Below are 15,308 nucleotides of genomic sequence, written 5' to 3' on the forward strand. Positions count from 1 at the left end.
CATACCACCCTGGACCAGCCCGATCTCGTCTGATCTCGGAAGCCAAGCAGGGTTGGGCCTGGTTAGTACTTGGATGGGAGACCGCCTGGGAATACCAGGTGCTGTGAGCATTTTCACACTTTTTCACCTGTCAAAAAAAAAAAAAAAAAAAAAAAAAGAAGTTTTTCATTGAGATATCCCAATTTTGACCGAGCAAGTGGCGTGAAGGTACTCTTCACGAAAAGACAGTGTTTGATGCAAAAAAAGCAATTTATACGAGTTTTGACCTGGAACATTTCGCTCACGGCCATACCACCCTGGACCAGCCCGATCTCGTCTGATCTCGGAAGCCAAGCAGGGTTGGGCCTGGTTAGTACTTGGATGAGAGACCGCCTGGGAATACCAGGTGCTGTGAGCAAAACTACCCCCATTACACACAGGAACAGTAGAGCCTAAGACTTGTCCTTTCCATGGGAACAAAGGGGATAGCAACAGCCTCGGCAGCCTAAGACTGTTCCTCCATGATCAGGAACAGCAACAGCACAAATACTGGTCCTCCATGGGAACAAAGGGAATAGCAACAGCCTCGGCAGTCTAAGACTATTCCTCCATGATCAGGAACAGTAGCGGTCTAAGACTGGTACTCCATGGGAACAAAGGGAACAGCAGCGACGGTCTGGCAGTCTAAGACTATCCCTCCATGATGCAAGGAACAGCAGCACGTAAAACTGGTCCTCCCTGGTTGTATATGGCGAGAACTGGTAACTCCAGGTGAGAACTGGGCTGTGTCAGACTGTTCTTCCATGAGAAAGGAAAAGCAACAGCGCAATACTGGTCCTCCATGGGGAAAGGGAATAGCGACAGCCTCGGCAGTATAAGACTATTCCTCCATGTTCAAGGAACAATTGCAGTCTAAGTCTCGTCCTTCATGGGAAAAAAGGGAGCAGCAGCAGTCTTGAAACGGGGGCTTCCCCTCGCCGGAGGGCAGGGAAGTCTATACTTTAAGGCAATCAGTGCAGGTGCGTGCAATTTGTGGTGTGCTGCATGGTCTGGAGCTGGAGGTTTGGGAGTTTTTTTTTGAGTTTTTAATCGTTATTTTGGTCATTTTCATTTACTTTTTTCAGTTCTTTTGTTTGTTCCCCTCCCAGTAAACTTACTGGGAGGTGGATTTTTTGTTTTTTGTGAGCATGGCTCAAAGGACGGACAACACGGCATCGGACACTGGAATGGACACGACAAAGGCAAGACAAAGTTTGAAAGAATCTGTAAATAATAGAAAGAACGAAGAAAGAAGAATGAAATTTATGAAAGAACTCACTGTGGTGTTGGAGTTGACGGAGGGAGCACAAATCACGCCACTAGCTTTTTTGAAATCGACTCAGGAGGTGTGCGGCTCCATAGTAGCGTGCAGACTCATCTCGAAGGACAAATATGAAGTAACCGTCAGTACCACTAAAGCGAAGGAGCGGCTCCTGGACGGGTACTGCATTGGAGGAGTCAGGGTTCACGCCCGTGACATCTCGGTGGATGAGCTGGTCGTGTCCTTCATGGGGCTGCCGGCTTATATCGAGGACGAGGAGATCCTGGCCAAGCTCTACGCCTGGGGGGTCTCTGCGGTCTCCGAGGTGAGGAGGAGAATGTGGCCGGGGACGAACGTGGCGGACGGCACCAGGTTTGTACGGGTAAGGTTCACGGACACGGTGCAGTCCTTACCGTATTCTGTCAGGTTTGACACCGCGGGGGGCCCCGAGTACTTCAGGGTAATACACGACAGGCAGGTGCGGGTGTGTAGGGGGTGTCTCCAGCCTGGCCATATTCTGAGGGAGTGCCCTGACTTTCTGTGCCGCAACTGCGGGAGCCAGGGGCATTACGCGCGCGAGTGCGTCGCGCAGCGGGCCCCGAAGTGCAGAGAGTGCCGCATGTTCCGCCACTTATGTCCGTGTGGTGCGGGTGACAGAGAGGAGGACAGAGGGGAGGACAGAGGGGAGGACAGAGGGGAGGACAGAGGGGAGGACAGGGAGGACGCCATTGGAGGAGAGAGCAGTGACGTGGCCCAGAACGTGCCCGCAACTGCTCTCTCCGAAGTAGAGGAGTTTTTGGAGGAGGAGGCTGTGGAGGAGTCAGGGGAGCCAGAGGTGTCTGGCTCCTCTTGCTCCTCTGACTCCTCAGACGAGGAGGCGTCCGTCGCACTGGAGATGGTGCTCGGCTCAGCGCTGGCGTCTGGGAAGGTGGGAGCAGGACAAACTGCTCCTCCTGACCAGAGGGAGGGGACTCGTGAGGGTCCAACTCCTAAGCCCGTGGAGGAAGAGGCTGAACCCGGGAGGAGGATGGGTGCGGGACAGGCCCCGCATCTTACCTCCAAAGGGGGGGACATCACCACAGGGCTGGGTGATGATCCCAAGCTCCAGTCGGACGGTGGTAAGAGGGGACAGGTGGAGAAGAAGGATAAGAAAGGGGCAAGACGCAGGAAGCAGGTGGCAGGAGACGGAGAGGGCGCTGCTGCTGAGAGCGGCTCTGCCTCCTCCGTTCCAACCACTTCAAAAGCGCCAGCAGAAAGCTCCATCAACCCACCATCCTCCACACGCAGCTCTGCCCCACGAGGTGAGCTCGAGACTGTTTTTAATGATGACTTCATGGATTTCTCCACCCGTGAAGTCAGGAAAAGAGTGTGGCAGTCGGATGCGACGGGCGCCAAAAAGAAGTCTAAATAAAAGATGGGTTACATCCTCCAAGGTCTCCTCTTAATGGCGTTCTCCTTGTCCTCTTGGAACGCAGGCGGCCTGCGGAGCCCAGTGCGGATGCAGAGCGCGTTACACTTTTCCAAGTGGGACGTGCTCTGCATCCAAGAAACGCACTGGGATGTCAGCCACGCGCAACAAGTGCGGAGCATGGGAGTAGGCTCTGTATTTTGGGCCCTGGGCACGGCGTGCTCGCGCGGTGTGGCCACGGTGGTGAGGCCTGGTGTCTTAGGCCAACCCACCCTGGTACACGCCGACCCAGAGGGCTCCTTCCTGGTCCTGGACTTCACGGACACAGTGAAGTTCAGACTAATTAACATCTACGCCCCGAACGATGATGGTCTGAGGAGGCAATTCTTCAAAAAAATATTTCGCTTTGCGAACGACAATACAATCATAATCGGTGACTTTAATACAACACTTTGCAAGACAGACATCGGCATTAACAACTCTTTTAAAAACAGCACTGCCAGGACAGCCCTGTTGGAAGAAGCCGCCAGCAGGAACCTGACGGAGGTGTGGCGGTTCGTCCACCCCTTCCTGAAGGATTTCTCCAGGCGGCAGGTCGTCCAGGGCGTCCTGAAGCAGTCCCGCATTGACCTCTGTTTTGCCTCCTCAGACCTGGCACAGAGAGTCAGTGGTGCTTCCTACAAGTGGTCAGGCTTGAGTGATCACTCCACTTTAGATATTTATTTTGGGTTAGTTTCATCACCGAGGAATGGAGGACTGTGGGTCCTAAACAGCTCCATCCTCGGTGATGAAACTTTTTGTAGGAAAATGGACTTTTTGTTTGATGTATTTGACATGGAGCTGGAGCTGATCGACAGCGTGGTCGATTGGTGGCCGACGGCAAAAACACGCATTAAAAAGCTCTGTGTCAATTACAGCAAACACAAGGCGTGGCTGTCGACCAGGAGGGAGACCGCTCTCCGCCAGCGCCTGCAGGTCCTGGACCAGGGCGCAGCTTCCACCACTGGCCCTGTGGATCCAGAGTACCTGGTGGTGCGCGCTGAGCTGGAGCAGCTGGAGGTAAGTAGGTGTCAGGGTGCAATTTTGAGGGCAAAAGCCAGACACACAGTCGAGGGAGAACGCTCGACAGCGTTCTTCTTCGGCTGTGAGAAGGTTACACAGGGAAAGATGCACATAGATAAGTTGATAGATAAGACAGGTAAGATTGTTTCCGAGGTAAGTGAGGTTTTAGAGACAGCGCAGGATTTCTATAGTAGGCTTTTTAGTTCAGACGGAGTGGCAGAGCAGGCTTTAGACCAGGCTGTAGGTGCTCTGGAGCGCACACTGAGCAGGGAGGATAGGGAGCTGTGCGACGCGCCTCTGTCTCTCATGGAGATAGAGGCTGCAGTCAAGAGTTTAAATACAGGGAAAAGCCCCGGAGAGGACGGACTAACCTGTGAGTTTTTCAAGCGTTTCGCTTCCAGGTTAGCTCCGATCCTACTCCTATTATATCAGGATTTTGAGAGTGAGAGTAGAGTTGGCGATGGTTTTGCGATGAGTGTCGTCACTCTGCTTTTTAAGAAGGGCGACAGGAGCAGCCTCGCCAACTACAGGCCCATTAGCCTTTTGAACGTAGACTATAAAATTTTAGCAAAGGTATTAGCAGGTAGGTTAAAGCGTGTGATTGGATCCGTCATACACCCCTCGCAGGCCTACAGCGTCCCCGGGAGGGACATCTCAGACACAGTTTTGTCTCTGAGATATCTCCTTCGGCAGATGCACGCGACCGGTGGTATTCACGTTAGTGTAGACTTTAACAAGGCGTTCGACAGAGTTGAGCATTCGTTCCTCTGGACTGTATTAGGTAAGTTAGGTTTCGGCGAACGGTTTGTTAATTGGCTACAGCTCATCTATTCCTTTGCGGTCAGTAAGGTCAAAGTCAACGGGTTTCTAACTGACTCTTTCCCCTTAAAAAGATCAGTCAGGCAGGGCTGTCCCCTCTCGTCGCTCCTCTACAGCATCGCCGCTGAGCCTTTGGCGGCCATGTTGAGGGCGGACGCGGCGGTGAGGGGACTGACCACGCCTGCGGGTAGGGAAGTCAAAATTTTTCAGTACGCAGATGACACGAATCTGATCCTCCGAGACGTGGAGAGCCTGAACGCCTCTCTCCACGTGCTCAATGTTTACGGCCTCGCTTCAGGGGCCAAAATCAATTTCGATAAAACCACGGTTAAATTTTGCGGCAGCGTCACGCCTGTTCCTCTCCCTGTCCAGCTCCGGGAGGCGGGGGACTCCTACAAGGTCCTCGGCGTCCCCCTGGGCAGAGACGAGGAGGCGTGTCGTACTGCACTTTGGTCGCCTTTGTGCGAGAAAATTACAGCGCGCTTGAATTTTTGGAGACGTCGTAATCTGACATTAAAAGGTAAAGTCTTAGTTGTAAATTCTTTGTGCATGTCCATGTTGAACCATGCACTCTCCGTGTACGGCCTGCCGGGGGTCTATGCTAACAAATTAAGGTTAGTGATAAACCACTTTTTGTGGAATCGTGAGAGGGGCTTTATTGCACATAAGGTTATGATAGGTGAGTACGATCAGGGAGGTTTAAAGTTAGCAGATTTAGAGTTAAGGAAGAAGGCCTTCAGGCTGAAAACAATTCGGAAATTTCTAGACGTTGAGGTAGATGCTCCATGGAAGGATTATATAGGTGAGTTTGTTAATAGTCTAGGTAAGTTTGGTGTTTATAATTTGTGTTTGTTGCCCCCTGTTTCGGTCCTGGAGGGCCTCCCCCCCTTCGAGAGGGAACTCTTGGAGGCGTGGAGGACTTTCAGGCCCCTGACTGTGGCGGTTCCAGACAGCGGTGAGGGTCTCGCGCACATGCCCCTCCGTCATAACCCTGACTTGCTCTCCGCTCCCCCCGGGAAGCGCGAGTGCATGATCAGTGGGGCGATGGAGGAGGCTGGGCTGGAATATGTAGGCAAGGTATTTGACGTGAAAGGTAATTTTAGTGTAGATTACATAGGGAAGTGTTTTAGGTTAGCAGGTAAAGTGTTTAGGAGAAAGTATATTAGTGGTATGGTAAGTATTTTTAACAGGAATCTGGTCAGGCATTGGGGAAGCACTTTGGGCCAAATGGGGAGCACGACAGGTAAGTTGAATTTTAATGTATTTGTTAGCACGGGGAGGTTTAGGATTTTCACAGACCTACCCACCCGCATCCTGTATCAGTTGTTGTTGCCGGGAGTGCTCGGGCGTCCCGCCTCGGAACACAAATGGTCATTAACATTCCCCGCACGCACCATCGCAACCATCTGGGCCAACATCTTTAATTGGTACACCCCACATAACGTAGGTCATTTTGACTTCAGATTTAGACACAGGATCGTCTTTACATCCGCAGCACTGCACGCATTTCTTCCCGACAGCTACGCTGCGGACTGCCCCGTGTGCCACGGACCCCCCGAGACCCTGGAGCACATGCTGTACACCTGCCCGGCCGTCCGCCCGTTCTGGTCCCGACTGCAGGACCTCCTCGCTCGGAGGCTGTCCTGGAGGCTCCCACCGCCGGCGGCCCTAGGAGGGGACGACCAGGAGCCCTGGCTCCTCCTCTTTGGTCCCGGACAGAGTCGCTCTGGAGCCAACACCCATCTCGCCCGACTAACCCTCTCCATAGCCCGGTACACATTATATCTCAACAGGAACATCCATCTCCGTGACAATAAAACAGCAGCACCCTGGCCCATCTTCAAAGGACTCTTGGCCGCACACCTCCGACACCTCCACATGGCAGCAGAGCACCGGTTCATCACCCACCTCGTCCCCCACAACACCCTGATCCACCTCACACCCTCTGGAAACCTGGACATCCTCTTCTGACCCCGGCATCACCCCCCATCACTGAAGAATGTTTCGAGAATGATTGTGTGTTTGATTTTCTGTAATTTTTTGTCTCGTCTCCCCTTGCCCTTGTGTATCCCATTCCCTTGCCCTTGTGTGTCATGTATGTCTGTACATTCATGTAAATATATGTAAATACTTGTTTTAAGATGTTTTTGATAATAAAAGATAAAAAAAAAAAAAAAGACCCGCCCGATCTCGTCTGATCTCGGAAGCCAAGCAGGGTTGGGCCTGGTTAGTACTTGGATGGGAGACCGCCTGGGAATACCAGGTGCTGTGAGCATTTTCACACTTTTTCACCTGTCAAAAAAAAAAAAAAAAGAAGTTTTTCATTGAGATATCCCAATTTTGACCGAGCAAGTGGCGTGAAGGTACTCTTCACGAAAAGACAGTGTTTGATATAAAAAAGGCCGTTTTGACCTGGAACATTTCGCTCACGGCCATACCACCCTGGACCAGCCCGATCTCGTCTGATCTCGGAAGCCAAGCAGGGTTGGGCCTGGTTAGTACTTGGATGGGAGACCGCCTGGGAATACCAGGTGCTGTGAGCATTTTCACACTTTTTCACCTGTCAAAAAAAAAAAAAAAAAAAAAAAAAAGAAGTTTTTCATTGAGATATCCCAATTTTGACCGAGCAAGTGGCGTGAAGGTACTCTTCACGAAAAGACAGTGTTTGATGCAAAAAAAAGCCATTTATACGAGTTTTGACCTGGAACATTTCGCTCACGGCCATACCACCCTGGACCCGCCCGATCTCGTCTGATCTCGGAAGCCAAGCAGGGTTGGGCCTGTTTAGTACTTGGATGGGAGACCGCCTGGGAATACCTGGTGCTGTGAGCATTTTCATACTTTTTCACCTGTCAAAAAAAAAAAAAAAAAAGAAAAAGAAGAAGTTTTTCATTGAGATATCCCAATTTTGACCGAGCAAGTGGCGTGAAGGTACTCTTCACGAAAAGACAGTGTTTGATATAAAAAAGGCCGTTTTGACCTGGAACATTTCGCTCACGGCCATACCACCCTGGACCAGCCCGATCTCGTCTGATCTCGGAAGCCAAGCAGGGTTGGGCCTGGTTAGTACTTGGATGGGAGACCGCCTGGGAATACCAGGTGCTGTGAGCATTTTCACACTTTTTCACCTGTCAAAAAAAAAAAAAAAAAAAAAAAAGAAGTTTTTCATTGAGATATCCCAATTTTGACCGAGCAAGTGGCGTGAAGGTACTCTTCATGAAAAGACAGTGTTTGATATAAAAAAGGCCGTTTTGACCTGGAACATTTCGCTCACGGCCATACCACCCTGGACCAGCCCGATCTCGTCTGATCTCGGAAGCCAAGCAGGGTTGGGCCTGGTTAGTACTTGGATGGGAGACCGCCTGGGAATACCAGGTGCTGTGAGCATTTTCACACTTTTTCACCTGTCAAAAAAAAAAAAAAAAAAAAAAAAAGAAGTTTTTCATTGAGATATCCCAATTTTGACCGAGCAAGTGGCGTGAAGGTACTCTTCACGAAAAGACAGTGTTTGATGCAAAAAAAGCCATTTATACGAGTTTTGACCTGGAACATTTCGCTCACGGCCATACCACCCTGGACCAGCCCGATCTCGTCTGATCTCGGAAGCCAAGCAGGGTTGGGCCTGGTTAGTACTTGGATGGGAGACCGCCTGGGAATACCAGGTGCTGTGAGCATTTTCACACTTTTTCACCTGTCAAAAAAAAAAAAAAAAGAAGTTTTTCATTGAGATATCCCAATTTTGACCGAGCAAGTGGCGTGAAGGTACTCTTCACGAAAAGACAGTGTTTGATATAAAAAAGGCCGTTTTGACCTGGAACATTTCGCTCACGGCCATACCACCCTGGACCAGCCCGATCTCGTCTGATCTCGGAAGCCAAGCAGGGTTGGGCCTGGTTAGTACTTGGATGGGAGACCGCCTGGGAATACCAGGTGCTGTGAGCATTTTCATACTTTTTCACCTGTCAAAAAAAAAAAAAAAAAAAAAAAGAAGTTTTTCATTGAGATATCCCAATTTTGACCGAGCAAGTGGCGTGAAGGTACTCTTCACGAAAAGACAGTGTTTGATGCAAAAAAAGCAATTTATACGAGTTTTGACCTGGAACATTTCGCTCACGGCCATACCACCCTGGACCAGCCCGATCTCGTCTGATCTCGGAAGCCAAGCAGGGTTGGGCCTGGTTAGTACTTGGATGGGAGACCGCCTGGGAATACCAGGTGCTGTGAGCATTTTCACACTTTTTCACCTGTCAAAAAAAAAAAAAAAAAAAAAAAAAGAAGTTTTTCATTGAGATATCCCAATTTTGACCGAGCAAGTGGCGTGAAGGTACTCTTCATGAAAAGACAGTGTTTGATATAAAAAAGGCCGTTTTGACCTGGAACATTTCGCTCACGGCCATACCACCCTGGACCAGCCCGATCTCGTCTGATCTCGGAAGCCAAGCAGGGTTGGGCCTGGTTAGTACTTGGATGGGAGACCGCCTGGGAATACCAGGTGCTGTGAGCATTTTCACACTTTTTCACCTGTCAAAAAAAAAAAAAAAAAAAAAAAAAGAAGTTTTTCATTGAGATATCCCAATTTTGACCGAGCAAGTGGCGTGAAGGTACTCTTCACGAAAAGACAGTGTTTGATGCAAAAAAAGCCATTTATACGAGTTTTGACCTGGAACATTTCGCTCACGGCCATACCACCCTGGACCAGCCCGATCTCGTCTGATCTCGGAAGCCAAGCAGGGTTGGGCCTGGTTAGTACTTGGATGGGAGACCGCCTGGGAATACCAGGTGCTGTGAGCATTTTCACACTTTTTCACCTGTCAAAAAAAAAAAAAAAAGAAGTTTTTCATTGAGATATCCCAATTTTGACCGAGCAAGTGGCGTGAAGGTACTCTTCACGAAAAGACAGTGTTTGATATAAAAAAGGCCGTTTTGACCTGGAACATTTCGCTCACGGCCATACCACCCTGGACCAGCCCGATCTCGTCTGATCTCGGAAGCCAAGCAGGGTTGGGCCTGGTTAGTACTTGGATGGGAGACCGCCTGGGAATACCAGGTGCTGTGAGCATTTTCATACTTTTTCACCTGTCAAAAAAAAAAAAAAAAAAAAAAAGAAGTTTTTCATTGAGATATCCCAATTTTGACCGAGCAAGTGGCGTGAAGGTACTCTTCACGAAAAGACAGTGTTTGATGCAAAAAAAGCAATTTATACGAGTTTTGACCTGGAACATTTCGCTCACGGCCATACCACCCTGGACCAGCCCGATCTCGTCTGATCTCGGAAGCCAAGCAGGGTTGGGCCTGGTTAGTACTTGGATGGGAGACCGCCTGGGAATACCAGGTGCTGTGAGCATTTTCACACTTTTTCACCTGTCAAAAAAAAAAAAAAAAGAAGTTTTTCATTGAGATATCCCAATTTTGACCGAGCAAGTGGCGTGAAGGTACTCTTCACGAAAAGACAGTGTTTGATATAAAAAAGGCCGTTTTGACCTGGAACATTTCGCTCACGGCCATACCACCCTGGACCAGCCCGATCTCGTCTGATCTCGGAAGCCAAGCAGGGTTGGGCCTGGTTAGTACTTGGATGGGAGACCGCCTGGGAATACCAGGTGCTGTGAGCATTTTCACACTTTTTCACCTGTCAAAAAAAAAAAAAAAAAAAAAAAAAGAAGTTTTTCATTGAGATATCCCAATTTTGACCGAGCAAGTGGCGTGAAGGTACTCTTCACGAAAAGACAGTGTTTGATGCAAAAAAAGCCATTTATACGAGTTTTGACCTGGAACATTTCGCTCACGGCCATACCACCCTGGACCAGCCCGATCTCGTCTGATCTCGGAAGCCAAGCAGGGTTGGGCCTGGTTAGTACTTGGATGGGAGACCGCCTGGGAATACCAGGTGCTGTGAGCATTTTCACACTTTTTCACCTGTCAAAAAAAAAAAAAAAAGAAGTTTTTCATTGAGATATCCCAATTTTGACCGAGCAAGTGGCGTGAAGGTACTCTTCACGAAAAGACAGTGTTTGATATAAAAAAGGCCGTTTTGACCTGGAACATTTCGCTCACGGCCATACCACCCTGGACCAGCCCGATCTCGTCTGATCTCGGAAGCCAAGCAGGGTTGGGCCTGGTTAGTACTTGGATGGGAGACCGCCTGGGAATACCAGGTGCTGTGAGCATTTTCACACTTTTTCACCTGTCAAAAAAAAAAAAAAAAAAAAAAAAAGAAGTTTTTCATTGAGATATCCCAATTTTGACCGAGCAAGTGGCGTGAAGGTACTCTTCATGAAAAGACAGTGTTTGATATAAAAAAGGCCGTTTTGACCTGGAACATTTCGCTCACGGCCATACCACCCTGGACCAGCCCGATCTCGTCTGATCTCGGAAGCCAAGCAGGGTTGGGCCTGGTTAGTACTTGGATGGGAGACCGCCTGGGAATACCAGGTGCTGTGAGCATTTTCACACTTTTTCACCTGTCAAAAAAAAAAAAAAAAGAAGTTTTTCATTGAGATATCCCAATTTTGACCGAGCAAGTGGCGTGAAGGTACTCTTCACGAAAAGACAGTGTTTGATGCAAAAAAAAGCCATTTATACGAGTTTTGACCTGGAACATTTGGCTCACGGCCATACCACCCTGGACCCGCCCGATCTCGTCTGATCTCGGAAGCCAAGCAGGGTTGGGCCTGTTTAGTACTTGGATGGGAGACCGCCTGGGAATACCTGGTGCTGTGAGCATTTTCATACTTTTTCACCTGTCAAAAAAAAAAAAAAAGAAAAAAAGAAGTTTTTCATTGAGATATCCCAATTTTGACCGAGCAAGTGGCGTGAAGGTACTCTTCACGAAAAGACAGTGTTTGATGCAAAAAAAGCAATTTATACGAGTTTTGACCTGGAACATTTCGCTCACGGCCATACCACCCTGGACCAGCCCGATCTCGTCTGATCTCGGAAGCCAAGCAGGGTTGGGCCTGGTTAGTACTTGGATGGGAGACCGCCTGGGAATACCAGGTGCTGTGAGCATTTTCACACTTTTTCACCTGTCAAAAAAAAAAAAAAAAAAAAAAAAAGAAGTTTTTCATTGAGATATCCCAATTTTGACCGAGCAAGTGGCGTGAAGGTACTCTTCACGAAAAGACAGTGTTTGATATAAAAAAGGCCGTTTTGACCTGGAACATTTCGCTCACGGCCATACCACCCTGGACCAGCCCGATCTCGTCTGATCTCGGAAGCCAAGCAGGGTTGGGCCTGGTTAGTACTTGGATGGGAGACCGCCTGGGAATACCAGGTGCTGTGAGCATTTTCATACTTTTTCACCTGTCAAAAAAAAAAAAAAAAAAAAAAAGAAGTTTTTCATTGAGATATCCCAATTTTGACCGAGCAAGTGGCGTGAAGGTACTCTTCACGAAAAGACAGTGTTTGATGCAAAAAAAGCAATTTATACGAGTTTTGACCTGGAACATTTCGCTCACGGCCATACCACCCTGGACCAGCCCGATCTCGTCTGATCTCGGAAGCCAAGCAGGGTTGGGCCTGGTTAGTACTTGGATGGGAGACCGCCTGGGAATACCAGGTGCTGTGAGCATTTTCACACTTTTTCACCTGTCAAAAAAAAAAAAAAAAGAAGTTTTTCATTGAGATATCCCAATTTTGACCGAGCAAGTGGCGTGAAGGTACTCTTCACGAAAAGACAGTGTTTGATATAAAAAAGGCCGTTTTGACCTGGAACATTTCGCTCACGGCCATACCACCCTGGACCAGCCCGATCTCGTCTGATCTCGGAAGCCAAGCAGGGTTGGGCCTGGTTAGTACTTGGATGGGAGACCGCCTGGGAATACCAGGTGCTGTGAGCATTTTCACACTTTTTCACCTGTCAAAAAAAAAAAAAAAAAAAAAAAAAAGAAGTTTTTCATTGAGATATCCCAATTTTGACCGAGCAAGTGGCGTGAAGGTACTCTTCACGAAAAGACAGTGTTTGATGCAAAAAAAAGCCATTTATACGAGTTTTGACCTGGAACATTTCGCTCACGGCCATACCACCCTGGACCCGCCCGATCTCGTCTGATCTCGGAAGCCAAGCAGGGTTGGGCCTGTTTAGTACTTGGATGGGAGACCGCCTGGGAATACCTGGTGCTGTGAGCATTTTCATACTTTTTCACCTGTCAAAAAAAAAAAAAAAAAAGAAAAAGAAGAAGTTTTTCATTGAGATATCCCAATTTTGACCGAGCAAGTGGCGTGAAGGTACTCTTCACGAAAAGACAGTGTTTGATATAAAAAAGGCCGTTTTGACCTGGAACATTTCGCTCACGGCCATACCACCCTGGACCAGCCCGATCTCGTCTGATCTCGGAAGCCAAGCAGGGTTGGGCCTGGTTAGTACTTGGATGGGAGACCGCCTGGGAATACCAGGTGCTGTGAGCATTTTCACACTTTTTCACCTGTCAAAAAAAAAAAAAAAAAAAGAAGTTTTTCATTGAGATATCCCAATTTTGACCGAGCAAGTGGCGTGAAGGTACTCTTCACGAAAAGACAGTGTTTGATGCAAAAAAAAGCCATTTATACGAGTTTTGACCTGGAACATTTGGCTCACGGCCATACCACCCTGGACCCGCCCGATCTCGTCTGATCTCGGAAGCCAAGCAGGGTTGGGCCTGTTTAGTACTTGGATGGGAGACCGCCTGGGAATACCTGGTGCTGTGAGCATTTTCATACTTTTTCACCTGTCAAAAAAAAAAAAAAAGAAAAAAAGAAGTTTTTCATTGAGATATCCCAATTTTGACCGAGCAAGTGGCGTGAAGGTACTCTTCACGAAAAGACAGTGTTTGATGCAAAAAAAGCAATTTATACGAGTTTTGACCTGGAACATTTCGCTCACGGCCATACCACCCTGGACCAGCCCGATCTCGTCTGATCTCGGAAGCCAAGCAGGGTTGGGCCTGGTTAGTACTTGGATGGGAGACCGCCTGGGAATACCAGGTGCTGTGAGCATTTTCACACTTTTTCACCTGTCAAAAAAAAAAAAAAAAGAAGTTTTTCATTGAGATATCCCAATTTTGACCGAGCAAGTGGCGTGAAGGTACTCTTCACGAAAAGACAGTGTTTGATATAAAAAAGGCCGTTTTGACCTGGAACATTTCGCTCACGGCCATACCACCCTGGACCAGCCCGATCTCGTCTGATCTCGGAAGCCAAGCAGGGTTGGGCCTGGTTAGTACTTGGATGGGAGACCGCCTGGGAATACCAGGTGCTGTGAGCATTTTCACACTTTTTCACCTGTCAAAAAAAAAAAAAAAAGAAGTTTTTCATTGAGATATCCCAATTTTGACCGAGCAAGTGGCGTGAAGGTACTCTTCACGAAAAGACAGTGTTTGATGCAAAAAAAAGCCATTTATACGAGTTTTGACCTGGAACATTTCGCTCACGGCCATACCACCCTGGACCCGCCCGATCTCGTCTGATCTCGGAAGCCAAGCAGGGTTGGGCCTGTTTAGTACTTGGATGGGAGACCGCCTGGGAATACCTGGTGCTGTGAGCATTTTCATACTTTTTCACCTGTCAAAAAAAAAAAAAAAAAAAAAAAGAAGTTTTTCATTGAGATATCCCAATTTTGACCGAGCAAGTGGCGTGAAGGTACTCTTCACGAAAAGACAGTGTTTGATATAAAAAAGGCCGTTTTGACCTGGAACATTTCGCTCACGGCCATACCACCCTGGACCAGCCCGATCTCGTCTGATCTCGGAAGCCAAGCAGGGTTGGGCCTGGTTAGTACTTGGATGGGAGACCGCCTGGGAATACCAGGTGCTGTGAGCATTTTCATACTTTTTCACCTGTCAAAAAAAAAAAAAAAAAAAAAAAGAAGTTTTTCATTGAGATATCCCAATTTTGACCGAGCAAGTGGCGTGAAGGTACTCTTCACGAAAAGACAGTGTTTGATGCAAAAAAAAGCCATTTATACGAGTTTTGACCTGGAACATTTCGCTCACGGCCGTACCACCCTGGACCCGCCCGATCTCGTCTGATCTCGGAAGCCAAGCAGGGTTGGGCCTGTTTAGTACTTGGATGGGAGACCGCCTGGGAATACCTGGTGCTGTGAGCATTTTCATACTTTTTCACCTGTCAAAAAAAAAAAAAAAGAAAAAAAGAAGTTTTTCATTGAGATATCCCAATTTTGACCGAGCAAGTGGCGTGAAGGTACTCTTCACGAAAAGACAGTGTTTGATGCAAAAAAAGCAATTTATACGAGTTTTGACCTGGAACATTTCGCTCACGGCCATACCACCCTGGACCAGCCCGATCTCGTCTGATCTCGGAAGCCAAGCAGGGTTGGGCCTGGTTAGTACTTGGATGGGAGACCGCCTGGGAATACCAGGTGCTGTGAGCATTTTCACACTTTTTCACCTGTCAAAAAAAAAAAAAAAAAAAAAAAAAGAAGTTTTTCATTGAGATATCCCAATTTTGACCGAGCAAGTGGCGTGAAGGTACTCTTCACGAAAAGACAGTGTTTGATATAAAAAAGGCCGTTTTGACCTGGAACATTTCGCTCACGGCCATACCACCCTGGACCAGCCCGATCTCGTCTGATCTCGGAAGCCAAGCAGGGTTGGGCCTGGTTAGTACTTGGATGGGAGACCGCCTGGGAATACCAGGTGCTGTGAGCATTTTCACACTTTTTCACCTGTCAAAAAAAAAAAAAAAAGAAGTTTTTCATTGAGATATCCCAATTTTGACCGAGCAAGTGGCGTGAAGGTACTCTTC

At 48.2% G+C, this 15,308-nt stretch overlaps 32 non-coding genes across 32 annotated transcripts in view; all 32 read left to right on the forward strand.

The window, feature by feature from the left end:
- Positions 1-110, forward strand: part of LOC140375684 (5S ribosomal RNA) — a 119-nt gene extending 9 nt beyond the window's left edge. The window contains exon 1 of the ribosomal RNA XR_011929620.1: positions 1-110. This exon is cut by the window's left edge and continues 9 nt beyond it. This is a non-coding gene — a ribosomal RNA (5S ribosomal RNA).
- Positions 111-278: 168 nt separating this feature from the next.
- Positions 279-397, forward strand: LOC140375838 (5S ribosomal RNA). The gene has a single exon (XR_011929766.1). It is a non-coding gene; the product is annotated as a 5S ribosomal RNA (ribosomal RNA).
- Positions 398-6,992: 6,595 nt separating this feature from the next.
- On the forward strand, positions 6,993-7,111 carry LOC140375685 (5S ribosomal RNA). Its single transcript, XR_011929621.1, has one exon. It is a non-coding gene; the product is annotated as a 5S ribosomal RNA (ribosomal RNA).
- A 170-nt stretch (positions 7,112-7,281) lies between these two features.
- LOC140375712 (5S ribosomal RNA) lies at positions 7,282-7,400 on the forward strand. The gene has a single exon (XR_011929647.1). It is a non-coding gene; the product is annotated as a 5S ribosomal RNA (ribosomal RNA).
- A 160-nt stretch (positions 7,401-7,560) lies between these two features.
- Positions 7,561-7,679, forward strand: LOC140375686 (5S ribosomal RNA). The gene has a single exon (XR_011929622.1). It is a non-coding gene; the product is annotated as a 5S ribosomal RNA (ribosomal RNA).
- A 157-nt stretch (positions 7,680-7,836) lies between these two features.
- On the forward strand, positions 7,837-7,955 carry LOC140375687 (5S ribosomal RNA). Its single transcript, XR_011929623.1, has one exon. It is a non-coding gene; the product is annotated as a 5S ribosomal RNA (ribosomal RNA).
- A 168-nt stretch (positions 7,956-8,123) lies between these two features.
- LOC140375688 (5S ribosomal RNA) lies at positions 8,124-8,242 on the forward strand. Its single transcript, XR_011929624.1, has one exon. It is a non-coding gene; the product is annotated as a 5S ribosomal RNA (ribosomal RNA).
- Positions 8,243-8,391: 149 nt separating this feature from the next.
- Positions 8,392-8,510, forward strand: LOC140375690 (5S ribosomal RNA). The gene has a single exon (XR_011929626.1). It is a non-coding gene; the product is annotated as a 5S ribosomal RNA (ribosomal RNA).
- Positions 8,511-8,676: 166 nt separating this feature from the next.
- LOC140375691 (5S ribosomal RNA) lies at positions 8,677-8,795 on the forward strand. Its single transcript, XR_011929627.1, has one exon. It is a non-coding gene; the product is annotated as a 5S ribosomal RNA (ribosomal RNA).
- A 158-nt stretch (positions 8,796-8,953) lies between these two features.
- On the forward strand, positions 8,954-9,072 carry LOC140375692 (5S ribosomal RNA). The gene has a single exon (XR_011929628.1). It is a non-coding gene; the product is annotated as a 5S ribosomal RNA (ribosomal RNA).
- A 168-nt stretch (positions 9,073-9,240) lies between these two features.
- Positions 9,241-9,359, forward strand: LOC140375694 (5S ribosomal RNA). The gene has a single exon (XR_011929629.1). It is a non-coding gene; the product is annotated as a 5S ribosomal RNA (ribosomal RNA).
- Positions 9,360-9,508: 149 nt separating this feature from the next.
- On the forward strand, positions 9,509-9,627 carry LOC140375695 (5S ribosomal RNA). Its single transcript, XR_011929630.1, has one exon. It is a non-coding gene; the product is annotated as a 5S ribosomal RNA (ribosomal RNA).
- Positions 9,628-9,793: 166 nt separating this feature from the next.
- LOC140375696 (5S ribosomal RNA) lies at positions 9,794-9,912 on the forward strand. Its single transcript, XR_011929631.1, has one exon. It is a non-coding gene; the product is annotated as a 5S ribosomal RNA (ribosomal RNA).
- Positions 9,913-10,061: 149 nt separating this feature from the next.
- On the forward strand, positions 10,062-10,180 carry LOC140375697 (5S ribosomal RNA). Its single transcript, XR_011929632.1, has one exon. It is a non-coding gene; the product is annotated as a 5S ribosomal RNA (ribosomal RNA).
- A 168-nt stretch (positions 10,181-10,348) lies between these two features.
- Positions 10,349-10,467, forward strand: LOC140375698 (5S ribosomal RNA). Its single transcript, XR_011929633.1, has one exon. It is a non-coding gene; the product is annotated as a 5S ribosomal RNA (ribosomal RNA).
- A 149-nt stretch (positions 10,468-10,616) lies between these two features.
- Positions 10,617-10,735, forward strand: LOC140375699 (5S ribosomal RNA). Its single transcript, XR_011929634.1, has one exon. It is a non-coding gene; the product is annotated as a 5S ribosomal RNA (ribosomal RNA).
- Positions 10,736-10,893: 158 nt separating this feature from the next.
- On the forward strand, positions 10,894-11,012 carry LOC140375700 (5S ribosomal RNA). The gene has a single exon (XR_011929635.1). It is a non-coding gene; the product is annotated as a 5S ribosomal RNA (ribosomal RNA).
- Positions 11,013-11,172: 160 nt separating this feature from the next.
- LOC140375723 (5S ribosomal RNA) lies at positions 11,173-11,291 on the forward strand. Its single transcript, XR_011929658.1, has one exon. It is a non-coding gene; the product is annotated as a 5S ribosomal RNA (ribosomal RNA).
- Positions 11,292-11,457: 166 nt separating this feature from the next.
- On the forward strand, positions 11,458-11,576 carry LOC140375702 (5S ribosomal RNA). The gene has a single exon (XR_011929637.1). It is a non-coding gene; the product is annotated as a 5S ribosomal RNA (ribosomal RNA).
- Positions 11,577-11,734: 158 nt separating this feature from the next.
- On the forward strand, positions 11,735-11,853 carry LOC140375703 (5S ribosomal RNA). The gene has a single exon (XR_011929638.1). It is a non-coding gene; the product is annotated as a 5S ribosomal RNA (ribosomal RNA).
- Positions 11,854-12,019: 166 nt separating this feature from the next.
- LOC140375704 (5S ribosomal RNA) lies at positions 12,020-12,138 on the forward strand. The gene has a single exon (XR_011929639.1). It is a non-coding gene; the product is annotated as a 5S ribosomal RNA (ribosomal RNA).
- Positions 12,139-12,287: 149 nt separating this feature from the next.
- Positions 12,288-12,406, forward strand: LOC140375705 (5S ribosomal RNA). The gene has a single exon (XR_011929640.1). It is a non-coding gene; the product is annotated as a 5S ribosomal RNA (ribosomal RNA).
- A 170-nt stretch (positions 12,407-12,576) lies between these two features.
- Positions 12,577-12,695, forward strand: LOC140375735 (5S ribosomal RNA). The gene has a single exon (XR_011929669.1). It is a non-coding gene; the product is annotated as a 5S ribosomal RNA (ribosomal RNA).
- A 160-nt stretch (positions 12,696-12,855) lies between these two features.
- On the forward strand, positions 12,856-12,974 carry LOC140375706 (5S ribosomal RNA). Its single transcript, XR_011929641.1, has one exon. It is a non-coding gene; the product is annotated as a 5S ribosomal RNA (ribosomal RNA).
- Positions 12,975-13,137: 163 nt separating this feature from the next.
- On the forward strand, positions 13,138-13,256 carry LOC140375747 (5S ribosomal RNA). Its single transcript, XR_011929680.1, has one exon. It is a non-coding gene; the product is annotated as a 5S ribosomal RNA (ribosomal RNA).
- A 166-nt stretch (positions 13,257-13,422) lies between these two features.
- LOC140375707 (5S ribosomal RNA) lies at positions 13,423-13,541 on the forward strand. Its single transcript, XR_011929642.1, has one exon. It is a non-coding gene; the product is annotated as a 5S ribosomal RNA (ribosomal RNA).
- Positions 13,542-13,690: 149 nt separating this feature from the next.
- LOC140375708 (5S ribosomal RNA) lies at positions 13,691-13,809 on the forward strand. The gene has a single exon (XR_011929643.1). It is a non-coding gene; the product is annotated as a 5S ribosomal RNA (ribosomal RNA).
- A 160-nt stretch (positions 13,810-13,969) lies between these two features.
- On the forward strand, positions 13,970-14,088 carry LOC140375758 (5S ribosomal RNA). Its single transcript, XR_011929691.1, has one exon. It is a non-coding gene; the product is annotated as a 5S ribosomal RNA (ribosomal RNA).
- Positions 14,089-14,244: 156 nt separating this feature from the next.
- On the forward strand, positions 14,245-14,363 carry LOC140375709 (5S ribosomal RNA). Its single transcript, XR_011929644.1, has one exon. It is a non-coding gene; the product is annotated as a 5S ribosomal RNA (ribosomal RNA).
- Positions 14,364-14,530: 167 nt separating this feature from the next.
- Positions 14,531-14,649, forward strand: LOC140375826 (5S ribosomal RNA). The gene has a single exon (XR_011929755.1). It is a non-coding gene; the product is annotated as a 5S ribosomal RNA (ribosomal RNA).
- Positions 14,650-14,815: 166 nt separating this feature from the next.
- LOC140375710 (5S ribosomal RNA) lies at positions 14,816-14,934 on the forward strand. Its single transcript, XR_011929645.1, has one exon. It is a non-coding gene; the product is annotated as a 5S ribosomal RNA (ribosomal RNA).
- A 158-nt stretch (positions 14,935-15,092) lies between these two features.
- LOC140375711 (5S ribosomal RNA) lies at positions 15,093-15,211 on the forward strand. The gene has a single exon (XR_011929646.1). It is a non-coding gene; the product is annotated as a 5S ribosomal RNA (ribosomal RNA).
- Positions 15,212-15,308: the final 97 nt, after the last annotated feature.

Source organism: Eucyclogobius newberryi, unplaced genomic scaffold (assembly GCF_026437365.1).
Source record: "Eucyclogobius newberryi isolate DKJ021-1_F unplaced genomic scaffold, fEucNew1.0.hap1 SCAF_336, whole genome shotgun sequence".
Taxonomy (NCBI): domain Eukaryota; kingdom Metazoa; phylum Chordata; class Actinopteri; order Gobiiformes; family Gobiidae; genus Eucyclogobius; species Eucyclogobius newberryi.